The sequence below is a fragment of the Passer domesticus genome, chromosome 8 (genome assembly GCF_036417665.1).
Source record: "Passer domesticus isolate bPasDom1 chromosome 8, bPasDom1.hap1, whole genome shotgun sequence".
In the NCBI taxonomy this organism is placed as follows: Eukaryota; Metazoa; Chordata; class Aves; order Passeriformes; family Passeridae; genus Passer; species Passer domesticus.
In genome coordinates this window covers 39,524,388-39,539,783 of record NC_087481.1, presented here as the reverse complement: position 1 = coordinate 39,539,783, position 15,396 = coordinate 39,524,388, and the positions used below count along the sequence as shown (strand labels likewise).

The 15,396-nt window shown below is 43.2% G+C and overlaps 3 long non-coding RNA genes across 10 annotated transcripts in view; 1 reads left to right on the top strand and 2 right to left on the bottom strand.

Annotated features, from left to right (window-relative positions):
* Window positions 1-15,396, bottom strand: part of LOC135306517 (uncharacterized) — a 207,583-nt gene that overhangs the window by 133,425 nt on the left and 58,762 nt on the right. The window lies entirely within an intron of this gene.
* Window positions 1-15,396, bottom strand: part of LOC135306523 (uncharacterized) — a 47,963-nt gene that overhangs the window by 9,401 nt on the left and 23,166 nt on the right. The gene's annotated exons all lie outside the window — the stretch shown is intronic.
* LOC135306520 (uncharacterized) lies at window positions 811-13,831 on the top strand. The gene is made up of 3 exons (XR_010367325.1): window positions 811-916; window positions 13,062-13,203; window positions 13,614-13,831. It is a non-coding gene; the product is annotated as an uncharacterized LOC135306520 (long non-coding RNA).

Genomic DNA, 15,396 nt, shown 5'->3' with positions numbered 1-15,396 from the left:
CTGTTACCTTTCCAAAGCACTTTTACATAAAAGCTGTAATTTAGCATTATTATTAATGACAATTTTTAATTAAAATCCTCTTAGGACTGTGTCACACCTTTGAGCCAGCTAGATCATATCTTTGACATCTCTAAAAACCAGAATAATCATACATTAGGAATCCAGCGCAACAAAAAAGTGCAAAGGGATTGAGAAGCACACAAGAGAAAGATATACATAAAGTGAGGAAAAGCTCACAATGTGAAGATGCCTGTACGTGCTACCTACTAAAATTCAAGCTTTGGGGTCTTTGAAGCAGCAGCAGGCATTGTGGTTCTGTTCCCATGCTTGTGAGGTTTAATAGCATATTAAGAACCACATGTCCCAACTGAGCAGAATAGTACCTGCTTTTGGAAGGAAGCAAGAAACAATGAAAATGTTCCCAAAAGCCATCAGGAGCAGAGTTCCAGAGCTTTCTCCCCAGCAGGAACTCAGTTCCAGCACTTCTGAATTTACATTTTAAAAAGTTACTTGCTGTCTCACTTGAATAAGGAAAGAAATCATGCAAAAATAGAAAGACCGGAGTAAATAAAAGAAGAGAAAGCAGTTAATTAGTGGGTCTGATCAAGAATGCCCTGCCGTGCTCATTCTTCCTCCAGCCTTCTCCACCCTGTGCTCGGCGCTCTGCTCAGAGCTGCCTGCAGCAGCAGAGACCCCTGTGTGCCTGCTCCCCTCAGCTCAGCTCAGCAGCTCAGCTCTGCAGCACAGCTGGAGCTGAAACAACCCTCTGTGACACCTTAACCAGCACTCCTGAACGCCAGTCTCCCTAGAAACATCTCATTCTTCTCCCTCCCTCTTCTCACTATCACAGCCAGGGAGCACAACAGGTTTCAGCAGTGACAGGAAAACACCTCTTTCCTTAGGAGTAGGAAGAAAGGTAGGAATGTGATGATTTAGCAGATTAATTTGGCATCCCAACAGATTGTGTACTGATAAGGAAAGATGCTGCCAGGTCAGTGAAAACAGCAAACCTGCGGAATCTGAGAATCAATGCCCAAGTCAGCCAGGGCCACCAGAAGTGTGAGTTTTGTGACACAAGCGCTGTAGCTCTGGGCACACGATTCTGCTCCTGAATATGTTACTGAACTGTCCATAACCACGGCCCCATCACTCCACCACACCTTGGACCTTTCCTAGGCTGCACACCTCTCATGGAGCAATTGTGCAAAGAAGGACTTAAACCCTGATAAATAGATGGTTGGCAGAAGTTGCAATAATAATAGCAAAAATGGAGTTATAGCCATCATTTGTTTCACTTGGACTCGCTAGGAAAGTACAGAGCTCAGTGAAGCTTTTCTGTTGTGGTTGCAAAACTGATATGTCATCCTGGTGTTTCTACATCATTAAAATCTCTGCATGTACATATGGCTTTACCACATGCCTGCAGATAGCCCAGTTCTTGACAGGCTGATTCTCCAGACCACTGAAATGCTACTAAGAATAAGGCACCTTTCTATATAAAAAATAACCCATATCCTGAGTGCTGAGGAACTCCCATATCCACCTCCATCTGGCAAGGCAATCCATCACATTCTAGGTTGCAGGTAAGAAAATCAAAACATAGAACAGGAAAGAGTGATTTTCATAAAAAGGCTCAACTCTTATGATCTCTTCTTTCTATTCAGCAGTCCTATCCCTCAGGATCCTCAAAACAAGGTTAGGCTGAAGTGTTCACTATCTTAATTCACTACCAACTGTGTTGAATTTCACGTTCCACAATACGGCCTTCCTGGGGCTCAAATCTTCATCTTTTGCCCTGCACATACACCTGGTGACTTATACACCTATCTTACTGTGTGCTTTGAAATTGGAGCCACATTGCCATGATGCCTGCTGATTCCTCTCATCCTGAGGCTCTGGGAAGTGATGTGGAGTGGAAAGCAGAGTTAGTGGTCCTGAAACCATTGGCAGAGCTCCCATTTCAATGTAGTCCAAGGACAAACTGTAAATCACAGCTCTTAGGGATGGAAAATGTCTGGGAGGTCACATTCTCCTCTGAACACACTGATGGCTTAAGGGTCCTCAAAACGCTGCTCTCCTCAGTAGTGTGGGAAGTTCTAGGGAGAAAAAAGGAGAGTCTCCTGTTCCATTCCCTTTTCCTTGCCAAGAGGATCTTGTTGAAGGATGGGATATTGATTCTTCTCCCTCCAGCCTCTCCAGCAGTACAAGGCCTTGGCCGGATGGAGTCAGACTCAATCATAATTGCATTTGCATAATACATTTTACCTTTCTCTCCTCCGCTGTAGTTTTCTGAACTTGCCAAGTTGCAAGCTGACCCTGTGAGCCAAGGTGTGATTAACTGAGAAATTCACAGCAGCGCCACTTTAATCAAAGGGGACAGAGGTTACAACAGCTCAATATTAGCGATAACCAGCCTTTGATCCACAGAGCTAGGCCAAGCCTGGCAGGCAAGCTGCGAGGAAATGCACCGTCAGGGCTTTTGTGGGGAAATAATACCTTATTAACCCCTTCATTTAACCTGCTGTGGGTGAGCAGAGAGAATCACCAGAAAAAAATCTCTCTTCCAGAGTCTTAATTACAGCCCACAAAGCTGCTGCTTCTTAAAACTACACCTAAAGGTGTTAAATTCCAGAATAGAACCACCTCCATCTCTCAAGACCTCTAGACTGATTTGTGAGGGCAATGACAGCTTCTAAATACTCCTGCTTCTACTCTAGACTGACCACCAATGGGCTGACAGAGACACAACCCAGGCTATCAGCTTTTAGCAATTCCCAACAGGTCCACACACACGGGCAGTGTTTCCAAGTCCACTCTCCCCACTGTTGCAAAGCCCTGGCCAAGTCACTCAACCCTTCCTTTTCTTCACTTCTGCTCTTTTGCCTGGCAAAACACCGTGGAGTTCCAGTAGGATCTAACATAATGTAGCTAATCAGATCAAAATTTAATGTGAACTTCAACAAATAATCAGAGAACATTCTCATAATCAGGTTGCACTAAAGATAATACAAAGTCTAAACAATTGGAGAAGTACTATTTAATAAGATATGTGTTAAATTCAATATGTGGTCCTGAATCAGAAAACAGACACAGAATCCCAGAGGATAAGAAGGTCACAGTTTTGGTAACTATAGAGAAATTGAAAATTCTCATTTTCTAAAAAATTTCCAATTTTGAAATTTGTTTAGCATGGGACTGGAAATAATCCACACAGAATGAAATCCATAATAGAATACATTTCCTGGCAAAAACAAATTTGGGTCAATCAAAATGTTTTATTTCAATAAAACAAAATTTAAAAAATAATTTTCTGATTTAAAACCCCTATGAACATTACAGAATCACACATCTTTTTGGAAAAAAAAGTAACTTCAAAGTGAAAAACACCTTTTCCTTTTGAAGAAGTGAAATGGAAGGTGACAATTCTACCAACAGCTTTCTGTCAAAAACTGTGAAACAAAATATCAGTGAAACTGACATTTCAGAGATACGTTTCTCTTTTCAGTTAAACATTCTTCTCTGGTTGGGAACGCTCTTCTAAAACCAATCCATTCCCTTAATTATCTTTTTTTGAGAGGACACATAAAAAGGAAGTGCCATCTTCCTGAATGCTTTTCATTCACCCACTCTTACCATCTTCTCTCAAATGAAGACTTGGCCAGAGAACCAGGAAGAAGTCTCACCTCTCCTACACAGACCAAAAGGACACAAAGTTTTCCAATCAAGACTTTGGCCCAACATTCTTTAAGTGAGGGAAGAGTTGCCCTTAAATAGGGCCAAGCAAGGGTGAAGTAATTACCTCATATACTCCCAAAGCAATGCATTGAGGAGTCCAAGTACTCTGACACTGAAAATCAGACTTTCCAGTACAGTCATGTTACAATTTTGGGTCATGGCTTAAAAAAATAAATTACTTGAGTCTGTTTTTGAAGGGTTATTTCTAGATACCTCCAGGAGTCCTCAATTTGAAAAGGAAGGGTTTGAGAACCACACATCTTTCCCATACTATTATTATGACTATAGACAGCTGCAGGGAATTGTTTTGTTTAACAGGTGACTAAAGCCCAGCAGACCCTCTGCAAAGGCACACCTTAGCTGGCAGAAGTCAGCTCTCATCCTGTGGATCACAGTTCTATAGGTCTCAGCTCCTCCCACGCCACTTTCTCCTCATCACTTCTTGATGGACCATCCTCTGCTACTCCCACCACATCTATTTACCTCCTTTCTCTTCAACATCTTGGTTTTGTGTCTTATTCATGAAAAGTTTCCAGAAACATTGAAGGAAACAACAGGAAATCTGATTCTGACAGAAGGAAAGGCACTTCAGCAAAGGCATGATATATACCAAAAACCTGAGTTGCAGTTTCTAACCTGTCCCCTGTACCTCAGTAAAACAAACACCAGTTACCTGTAACATGAACCAACCCTCTGACCCACTGGTAGAGTATGACAACAGATATCACACCAAGCCCACTCAGCACATTCACCTCTGCTTGCCTGCCTGCTAGCAGGAGTCTTTGGCCACTTCCTCCCCCATTCTTCTCTATCCCCTGCACATCCAGTCGTTAATTGATCCCTGATCATCTCACAAATATATTTCCTTCTCTCCCCAGGGCAGGTCCACCCGCTTTTCCCTGTTCTCTCCATTAACATGGGTCTCACATCACCATGCACAGCAGCACACGCACAGCTCCAAACACCTCAGGGCAGGCACATCATTTCCAATTGTGAGCAAATGCTGTTGGTTTTCATTAATCTGCAGACACTATATTTGCCAATTTCTCCAACTTTTCTTTCTCACTCTCTCTTTCTGCTCCAAGGCAGGTGAGTGCATCAATTCTCTTCTCATCTGTGGCAGTTAAATTAAATGGAATAGGCCTGATTGCTGAAAATCAAAGAGAAGGCTGATAAAGCAATTAAATCCCTCTAATTCCTCCCCTTGAAAAGGTGCAGCTTGGCTCAGAAGCTAATTAACTTCATAATGAAAATCCTTCTTCACCTTTTTAGGCTTTCTTTCACTCTTGTTTTTGGTAGAGGTGGTAGGTTGCCTATAGAAGAGGGGTGTTACAGTGGTAAGCATGGCTCCCTTGAACATGGCAGACAACCAGGTGCATGCATCACAGCGCAGCTTTCCAAGGGCCTAATGTGAGCCAGTTCTGCTGTGTAGGACTGGAATGTGCTGTGGTGTTTGCTCTGCAGTTGCACAAAAGATCTCAGGCTAACTTGTTTGTCAGTGGCTTTCAGGTTTACCCTGTGCCCAGCCCATGAAGACTATCAAAGTCTAATCCCCTTGTAACAGCTTCAGCTACAGCAATTCCAAGTTTCATCTCTGAGAGTCATTAAATTTCTCATACAACAAAACAGCAGCTTCACATTAGACAATTAATCTTAATTGTTACAGTCATAAAAAATAGGTAGGCACAAATCTTTAGAACTCTGAACTCCATCTTCCTTACTGCAATTCAACTCAGCATTAGGATGTTTGCTGCTTCTCACTTTCATTTTGTTGGGATTTGGAAGCTCAGATTTTAAGAGGTATCTTTCAATTCTCTTACAATTAAGAGAATTTTCAGCCTATGCTATGCTATGTTCTGTTTTTCTCTGATCATGCTCCTCCCAGTACCAAAGTACCCCACATTATTGTACATCCAGTCACAATCCAGAGTGTGAGTGAGATCAAACTCCTTGTGCTCCAGGACAATCCACCCCAGTCATGAAGCTCACACAAGTGATGTATTTCAATTTGCATCTGCCAGGACCTATACAAAGGAGCACTGTTGCAGCAGTACTCTGGCATGCTGAATCTCTAGGCAAAGCCTGGTCCTTCACCAAACCTTAATCCCTTTAATTTGTCAACCTGGGAGTCAGTAACTCCAGTGAAAAGTTAAGGGGACAAATACCTTTCAGTATCATGCGACTTTAACTACATAGAAAATATTACAAAAGTATTGTAATACAAATATACAAGGGGAAGACAACTGGTGTTCATGACATATCTCTGTACACCCTGGCATCTAACTTTCCACCAGGAAAACCTGTTTCTAATTTCCAGCATTATTCCTCCTATTAGAAACCTGTTTCTCAGGTTAAATTTACATCCCCTTTTGTTATAAAATCAGCTTCAGTTTTCCAGGTTAAGTAGCTCTTTGCTAACTCTTGCTAATTTTTGCCAAACACGTAATTAATGTATTCTGGATATGATCATTTACCAAAATTTTGCCAAATATGAAAGGAAGTATATTCTACTAATATTAATGACAATATCCTATTCACCTCTGGGAAAGGTTAATTTTGCTATTACTTTTATCTTTTGTTCAGAACTGAAGAGGGAATTTTGCTTCCTAAAAATAATTAACTGACCTGTCACCTGTCCCTGATGAAACTTGCCATGGGGTTTTTAATTACCACAAATGTTCTGATCAATGCTGCTGTACCACATACAGAGAGCAGTTCTCTTAAAATAATGTAGAATCCCCAGCAAAGCCTTGAGACCATCTTTTGTCTATAGTGAAAAGTCTAGTTTTGCATTGTATTTGGGAACATCTAATTCATAGGACAGAAATGCTTTACAGCACAGTGTTTAGACTAATACTAGTTTTTACTTGGACTGCTATTTGTTAGGACCTCACAATATTGTAGAAAGAAATATTTTGTGCACCCCCTGCTAACTCCTCAGCACTCTTCTCTCTACTCTCTGGAGGAAGCACTTCTGAATGGACTCAGGCTAAATCCCAGTAGAGCCTCCTGCCTGGTTTGAGAGGTATAACCAGGTCACATCCCAAGGAGGTGTGGCCTCAAGCTGTTGGCATCCCTGTGTTATCCTTGCTCTGACAAATGGTTTGTTTTTGCTGCAGCAGTAAATCTGACAGCCATTGTTTACTCCTCTGTCTATGCACTCGTCAGCAGGAATGTGCACAGCTCTGCAAACCCCCAAGCCCCTGGCTAACAAATGGCTGTGCACTCCATTAGTGCTCCCTCTCCACCATGGAAATCCCTGTTTGCAGGCATTAGAAGATATGCAGGGGGAGCCTCTGACCCTATGCCCAACATCTGGGGACAGAAACTTGGGTTCACAAAGCCCAACTCCTCAAGGAGTGCAGCATCCACTACCTATTGTCCAGTCGGTAGTGCAAACCTTGTCAGCTAGATCCATGTTAGACCCCATGTTTTACTAACAGCCAGGATTTTGCTTTTAACACCCCAGAGATTCTCTTTCACCTAAGTGACATCCATCACATGCTTAAGGATATATTACGGGTTTGGTTATCAGCAATGCTAGTATTGCTAAAGAGTTAACATTTTGTGATTGCCAGTACCACTTTACTCTGGGTTTCTCAAAATATGTGAGCAATGTCAGCCCTCTGGCATCCCTGTAAGGTCACCCACTATGAGTTGCCCTTCCTGCAAATGAAGGAGGCATAAACACACAGTAATTTGTCAAGGCCACATAGGAAGCTAGTGCCAAAGTAAGGATTCAGGTGTCTTGATCCTAAGCATTTGCGTTAATGAGAAGATAAAACAGTTACACATTTGGTCCACCGCAAGTTGAATAGGTATGGAAGACAGAGGAACCTTAAGTAGTTACTCTGCAGTGAGGGTGCTGAAAAGGGAGAATAACAGACCCATCTACTAGTGCATTGTGTGCATCTCTATCTAATGCACAGTTTCACTTATTCTGTGTGTATGTGATTTTGCAACCGTTTTCCCTAGAAAATCTACCACTACTTAGACAGTAGAGGACCAGATCTTCTGTTTATCATCACAAAAAACGTGGTGTGCTTTAGGATGCATGCCACCAAATATATACTGAATGTTTATTTCCATCTCCTTGTAATGTTTTTCCTTCCTTATTAACAAGGCACCCTTAAGGTTCATCTAAAGCTCCAGGGTTCCTTTTTGGGCCACTCTGCTCCAAGCAGCATGTAAGAAACAAGACGCTGTCAATCACCTGCCTGTGAACTGCAGGAATGTGTCACACCAAGGGGAAACGTGCAACATAATGAGACCTTTGCACACCCTTCAGTACTGGTAAGCAGGAGGCTTATGAAAGCATGCTCACTGGAATACATATACACATCTGAGAGGCATAAATACACACAAACATTGGCTCTGTAAAGACGGGCTGAAGCTTCCTTAAAACCCAACACATCAAACACACAGAAACAAGACATGGACACACAGATGGGTACACACAGGTAAACAGGAGCACACAAACTCAACCCTCATGAACACAGACTCACAGCATAGGAGACACACAGAAATGAAAAGTGCCTGCATTCACACACACACACACACAACCAGAGCCACAACGAGACAGCGCCCCGCACAGAGGCTGAAGAAGTCACAATACAGCACAGGAGGAAATACCCAGCCACTTGCACTATTTAGCAATAAAGGTCTTTTCCATCCTTCCTTTCATCCCTGTAGGGAGCAGTACATGGGATGTAGGGCCTAGGCTATGCTGAAGGCAGAAGAGTGACATCATTCAGCTTGGGCATCCTTAGCCAGGGCACAGAGCACTGAGGGTATCATAGCCTAGGTTAGGCATTAGGGAACATGCTTAGGATGACTGAGCAGGAGAACGTTTGTATTTCAATAAACCAGGGGCTGTAACAATCTCTGAACTGAACAGCTTAAAGCCTTGTTAAAAGCAATGGTGCAGCATTCTAACCGGAGGGGCCGCGTTGTCATACAAATGAGATGAGTTTATTTTCCGAGCCGTACCATTTGTTCTGACAGGCAGGGCGGCTGTAAAAGCTGGCGAGGGCGCAGCAGGGGGCCCGGCTCTGCGCACAGCGAGAGACCGAGCAGAGGAGAGGCAGAGCTGCACCAGAGCTTGGACCCAGACCAAGTCCCTGCCTCTACCTTCTGTAGGCAACAGCCTTGCAAAGAGACTAAGAGATGAACCAGCCGGCTGTAATACTGTGGAACAAATGTATTCTAATGAGAGGTGCCTGGCAGCCCCAGGGGCACCACACACGCGCCCATCTCCTCCTGCCCTGGCTGCTCCACGCTGCCCAGATCTGGTTTCCAACAGCCGAAGATGCTGCACAGGGCACTGGGACACACAGTGGGGGAGCACACTCAAGTGCTCTCCTGTGTTGCTCCAGGCCAAGTTGCTAGGAAATGTTTACCAAGGTGTCACCTGTGTCTCCCTGCTGGAATGAGATACAGGCAGCATCCAGATTTCCCTGTCACCTGGGCAGTTGGTGATCCTGTGGTGGGTTTCCTGCATCCATTGTCTGTCTCTCCATGAAGATGTCAGAAGGCCTCTTCCACTTCAGGCCAAGAAAAGGCTTTACAAAAGCAATGGTAACTTTGTCCCCATTTCTCTAGTAGAGAAAATAAGCTGTATAAAGCAATGTAACTAGTTTGAAAACTGATAATAAGACAGAAAGTCTCTTTCTAAAAGACAAGAGAACACAGATTCCTTACTCTGGGAATACATCAACCTGGCAGCAATGGGGCTGCTACAGGTTATACCACAGAAACTGCCAACAGAGACCTGGAAAACACAGGCACAAGCATTCCAGAGCAGTTGCTATAGCCCAGAAACCAACAGCAGGCATAAATGACTGGAGTTTTACTTGCAGAATGTCATTTGTATTGAAACTATCGACATTAACCCTTTGATAGGTACCACGGATGTTTTATCACTTCCCCTCTGACCAGCTTGCCAAGTTTCTATAGCAAAGCTTCACCTTACAATGGCAAAAGGATGCCATTTTCTTTTGGCTGCTGGGGCACCATGACAACCAAACTGTAGCCACTTTCTCCTAGTAACCAACAACAGATACAGGGAAAGACAGGGAAGCCAGCCATCATGGTTTTGGGTGGTTTTGTCACCAAAGCAACAGTTTGCTTTGGTTTTGAACAGAGAGTATGTTCCTCCAGATCTGGAAAGAAACTGTACCCGCCAGTCTCATTGATTCAGAGTTTAGTCCATTCTCTGTCACTGTCAGAAAAGTGTTTATTCTTTTGTCATTTGTACAGGTCAAAAACTATATTCAGCTTCCAGCTCTTTATTTCTTGCACTTTCTCAGTTAGGCTGCAGAAATTGGGAACTTCTGTTCAGTGGCATTAGCAGCCAATGATAAAATAAAGATATTTCCCATCCCATCACCAGTTCCAAGAAGCATTTAGCCACCCACAGTAGGAAGCAGGCAATAGGAGAGCAGGGATGATATTTCCCCTTTAGCATATATATTTTGAACTCTTTTAAATGGGTTGGGAGCCCCTAAAGGACAGAATTTTTAAGTTCTGCCTGCACAAAATGATCCAAATATTTTCGAGGTATGTATAATGAGAGCAAAGAGACTGCACTAAACTCAGCACTATGAGGATAATCTGACTGCGGAAAGTAGCAGGGTAGGGATAACACCCTGGAGAATCACCATGAGATGGAAGCACCTCATCCAAACAACTCTAGACATCTGTGGTCTGACTAGGAACATCCATGAAGACAAAGGTAGGCATGCCTTTTTGGTTCCTATAGGAATTTCACACCAAACTTCCAAAGTCTGTTTTTAATACCTCATTAAATAGCAACAGTTGGGCTTTTCTTACTTTGTCCCTTTAACTAACTGCCTAGCATCTCAAATGTGAATTAAAGCAAGCAAAATAAAAGTAAGAAAGGCTTCTTCTATTTGTATTAATTTCCTGGGCATCTTGTGCAGTACAAATACATGTAGATGTGGCACTTAGGAATATGGTTTAGTAGTGAACTTGGCAGTGCCAGGTTAATGATTGGATTCAATGACCTTGAAAATCTCCAACCTAAACAATTCCATGATTCTACATAGCAGACTTCCCAGTTCTGTTCCAATGAGGAGTTGATACAGCCCTAGCTCTATATTCTTTGTGGCATGATAGTAGCATCATCCTGATCAGCAGTTTGGATCAAGTCTACTTGATAGAAGAATAAATGAACTGACTATTTGGTTGCACTCAGTTGAGTTCAAAGGAGAGGAAGGTTTTGGATCATTTCCTTATTATCAGTCTCTGGCTGCTCCACCTCCTCTTCTCAGTGTGCCAACATAACTTATTCCAAGGCTTGTTGGGGTAGGGGATAGAAGGGGAGAACAAGGCAGACAGCCAGAGGATGGTCTCAGTCCTAAGGTGTTAGAGTGTGACAGCCCTGTTTGGCCAATGCCCTAGAAAATGAATTCAAGATGTTCAGGCTAACAGCATCCAGTTCAACTCTGACACTGCACATTGGGTACCGTGGGGATATTACATGCACTCATCTCCTGGATACACAACAGTCCCTGTAATTCCTGACCAACACTGGCCAAAGGTTGTATGTACTTGAGACCCCAAAGCTCAGACAGAGCTAGGGCTCATAGATAATATTTTACATATATCTGGCACTAACATATGACTCTAACAGTCCTGTTAGCATTGAACACCTGCAACATCAAGCAGGAGAGCAGCTTATTTCCAGGAGCAACCCCCGCCAATCCCCACATACTCTTGGGGTCTTATTTTCAAAGAGAGATAAATGGTGCTTTTAATTAGCACCTTCCATTTTCATTTGAGCCTCAGGGTTTTTGGAGCTGGTCCCAAGAGGGAGACCAGGAATCTGAGGAAAATCAATCTTAATTCAAACCAGTAATAAAAAGCAGAACACTTGCTTCAGAGGGCTTTCAAAGAATGTCTTCAGCGTAAACTCTCCTTTCATAACCTTTGGCCTCCTAATGCAGTGAGGAAGAGACTCTAAGAAGTGCTTTCATTGTTGTTTCATTCTACTTTTTTAACATTTCCCATCGGAACTGGTAAAAATAGAGAGCAGAAGCCCATAATGGCTACATCTAGGCAGTGAAAACTTATGAAGGAAACCTGAAAAAGTGAAAAAATAGTCCAGAGGCCTCTAAACAAACCAGCAGCTGAGCTGACTATGATGCTGTTTCCCAAAATGATGATGGAAATACTGTACTCTTTATTGTCTGATCATTGTCCAGGAAAAGCCAAGAGATAGCTGGAGATGGTGTAGTTTAAGCAACCTAAACATGGCTTTGGAGGAAAATAACATAAATTAGTGTTCATAAGGCTTATCAGAATAACCTAAACTCATTTCCACCTATAGAAATGCCAGAAGGTCACAGATAAACTACTCCACAGACATGTCCTCTGCTCCTCTCCTGCCCCTTCACCAATGCAGATTCTTAGCCCATTATGCTATTCACTGTCTAACCATGCAGTCATTTCACTATGCAATGCTTCCACTTTCCATATAAAAAACTGAGGCTCAGAGGGACTCATCTCACCAGGTTTTTGCCACATAAAAACTATAGTTTCATCTATGTAGGCCCTCTATGGACAATGGAGAGAGCATTAACACTAACAGTAGTAACTTACTGTGTAATTACAGGTGGTAACAACTACAGTCTAGGTAAGTATCCTAGAATGAGATCACTCCCAGATATTCAACGCAGGGTGAGACAAGCCCTACCTTAAATGGTTTTCTCAGAATTATATAAGAAGTCTGTGCTCAAATAAAGAATTGCTTCTCCTTACCTGAAGGCATCCTAGACACATAAAATATGCTGTGGTTGCCCAGCACACAGTGGAAGGTGCCAGAAATTACGCAGCTTTAGTCTCTGCATTCTGATTCCATCTTTCTGGATGTCACTAATCAGACAGATCTGCCCAATACCCTCAGCAGTTCCTTCCTCAGCCAGACTACTTGAACCTATCCAGACTATTACTGGACATGCCTGCAACAACCCTCTGCCATCTTTCCCACAGTGCCTTGCAGGTGCAAAAAGGAGACACAGCCAAGCTCTCTCTCTCTGTGTCTGGTTTTCTTGATGCCAAGGGTAGTAAATAAATAAAACCACCCCATTTCAGGGTGAGTAAAACCCCTGCTTAACCATCTCAATTTAATTTTAATCTATAAATAGTACAAGATGAAAGCCATCACAAGAGAGTGACAGACCTCCCAGAAACCCACTAGTTAAGAGCTCCTTGTTAAACTGAATGTTAAACTGCATTAGGTCAACCATGCAACAAATAACACCAAAAAGTAAGTTACAAATCTCAGAAGGAATGTTTATTCTCAGATGCAACACTGGTGTCAGTGTACCAGGGAAAGCCAGACCCGGGGAGTAAAGATACTACTAAGACAATGAAAGAAATATCCACACGGACCCTGTTCCAGAAGATTCAGAGCTTTCCAGCTGGGAAGGAGCACTCAGACAACAGGTAGGACTGTAGACCTGATTCTTCAGACAAGAAGAGAGGACGGAGTTGGTATCATTACCCATACTGAAAATGCAAAAGGACCCAAGATACAGAGTTCAGATATGAGAACAGACACTCTGAACTTGTTGATCAACAGTGAAAAAAGAGGATGCCACTGAGACCTCATCCTGGAACCCTTCCCGAGCACTAGCCCTGAGCAGCAACAAGCTCCCAGACTGCTGGCTCCAGAACCCACTTAGAATGCCAGAATCCTGGCTGTGCAACCTGCCACATGCTCGCAGAAACCTGCTTCCCTAATTTAATGCAAGCTTGTGGAGTTTTGTTTCTGGAACCCATCCTGAGCAGCAGCAAGAAACTGCAATGGGACTGGCCCAGGCTGTGCAATAGCATTGTCTCACTCTGCCTTCTAGCGTGACCATACACCAGCAACATCCTCGTTCTCAAGCCCACGGTGGATGCAGTCAGAATGCAGTCTGTTGGGAAATGTAAAAACACTGATCAAATTCTGCTTGTGAAGTTCTGGATCAGTAAATCCCTCCAGATACACCAAGGACATCTACACTGAGTAAAAATATTGTTTTGGAACCCACCCTCAAACATTTGCAAGATTTTTTAGAAGGATGCAATGCACAGCAGTATATTTTTTTTTTCCCCACAGAGGTTATTGTTACAGTGCAAAACCTCAAAACCTACAGATGCAGTGATGCTTTCTTCAGTAGAGAATTCTAGCTGAGGTCCAGAGGGCAGATCCTCACAACCACACCTTTATCTGCCTCTTTAATACTGCTTACAAAGAGAATAAAACAGCAGAGAGCACCGGTTTGTGATGTTCCTGGCTGGACAGCCCCTGGGATCTCTTCAACAGGGTTTAGAGTCCAAGTAAGGTGTGAGTTTATACAAAAAGATCATATGCACAGATCAGAAATTTTCCACACATTGTGGCCTATCACTCTGGGGCATGGTTTCTCTCCAGAGGAGCATAAAGAGAAAGAAAGGGCAAAAGGAAAATAATGTTTTCAAAGAGATCTTACTGCATCTGTACATCAGGACTGCAAACATTCTCTCTTTTCCTGCATACCCTGTCAGTCTAATACCAGCTATAAGAAGTCCTACACCCCATTCCATATGGACTCCCCATGAGGCAATACTCCCATCCAGGCCTGAGGAGTACAATGAATGGGGATAACTTCCAAATTTTTGTCACATTGTACACACAGTATGCAACAAAGCCACTTAAAAATAAATGAAGGGGAAAAAAGGGAAAACATAGAAAACATGAAAACATAGAAAAAAAGACCACACAACACAGTTCAACATGCTAGACAGAGAGAGGACTTTTTTCTTCCTTTTTCTGGACATTTTGCCCCAAGCCATCATCTTTACATAGCCTTTACAGTTTCCTGCTGTTGTAGCCTTTGGGAGAAGGCTGAGGGCAGCTAGACACAGCCAGAGTGCTTCAGAGACTGAGTGCTGGGGCTGGTTGTACTTGCTGACAGGGAGGTAAAAGGGTACCCTTTAGCTGAGAGGTATTTGAGACTATTAAGGATGCAGCTACACTATGGTACATGACAGTGGCCTGGCTAGAGAGAGCTCCACAGCTACAAAGTACATGTGATGCCAGCTTAGCAGGCAGAAGAAGATTGCCTTGGTAAGAGGTAAAGAGTCACTACTGCAGCTCCTGTGTGGCCACTGGCCTCATCACAGGCACAAGAAGCCTCACCAGGCCAGAAAGCATGGGAATAGGGCAGTGCTGAGCACCAGCCACCCTTGCCCCATAAAGCTAGCCAAACAATTTCCTGGCTGCTGATTAGGTCTCAAAATTTGTGCTTCTTCTGCGAAGTCATATTTTCATTTTGGTACATTCTCCTTAGTGAGAAGTGACATGGGGCTCTTCATCTAAATCAGAGCCAGGTTGAAAACTGAACTGAAAGTGGCATATCACTGCCGATTATTTCCACTTCATCTTACTTCAAGAAAATTACATTTCAAAAACACCTGGTAGAAGAAGCCAGGGCAAAGCTAGGAAAACACGGAGACTGCTTCAGGTCATTAATCCATAATTGGGGTGGGGCAACCAGAAAGGTTTACAGCTACCTTTACACTTCCATCCCGAGTTTCAGCTAAGGCAGCTTGGATGCAAGGCAGGATAAACGCCTATTCTCTCTCCGTCTATCTCCCTCTTTCCCCTCCCTT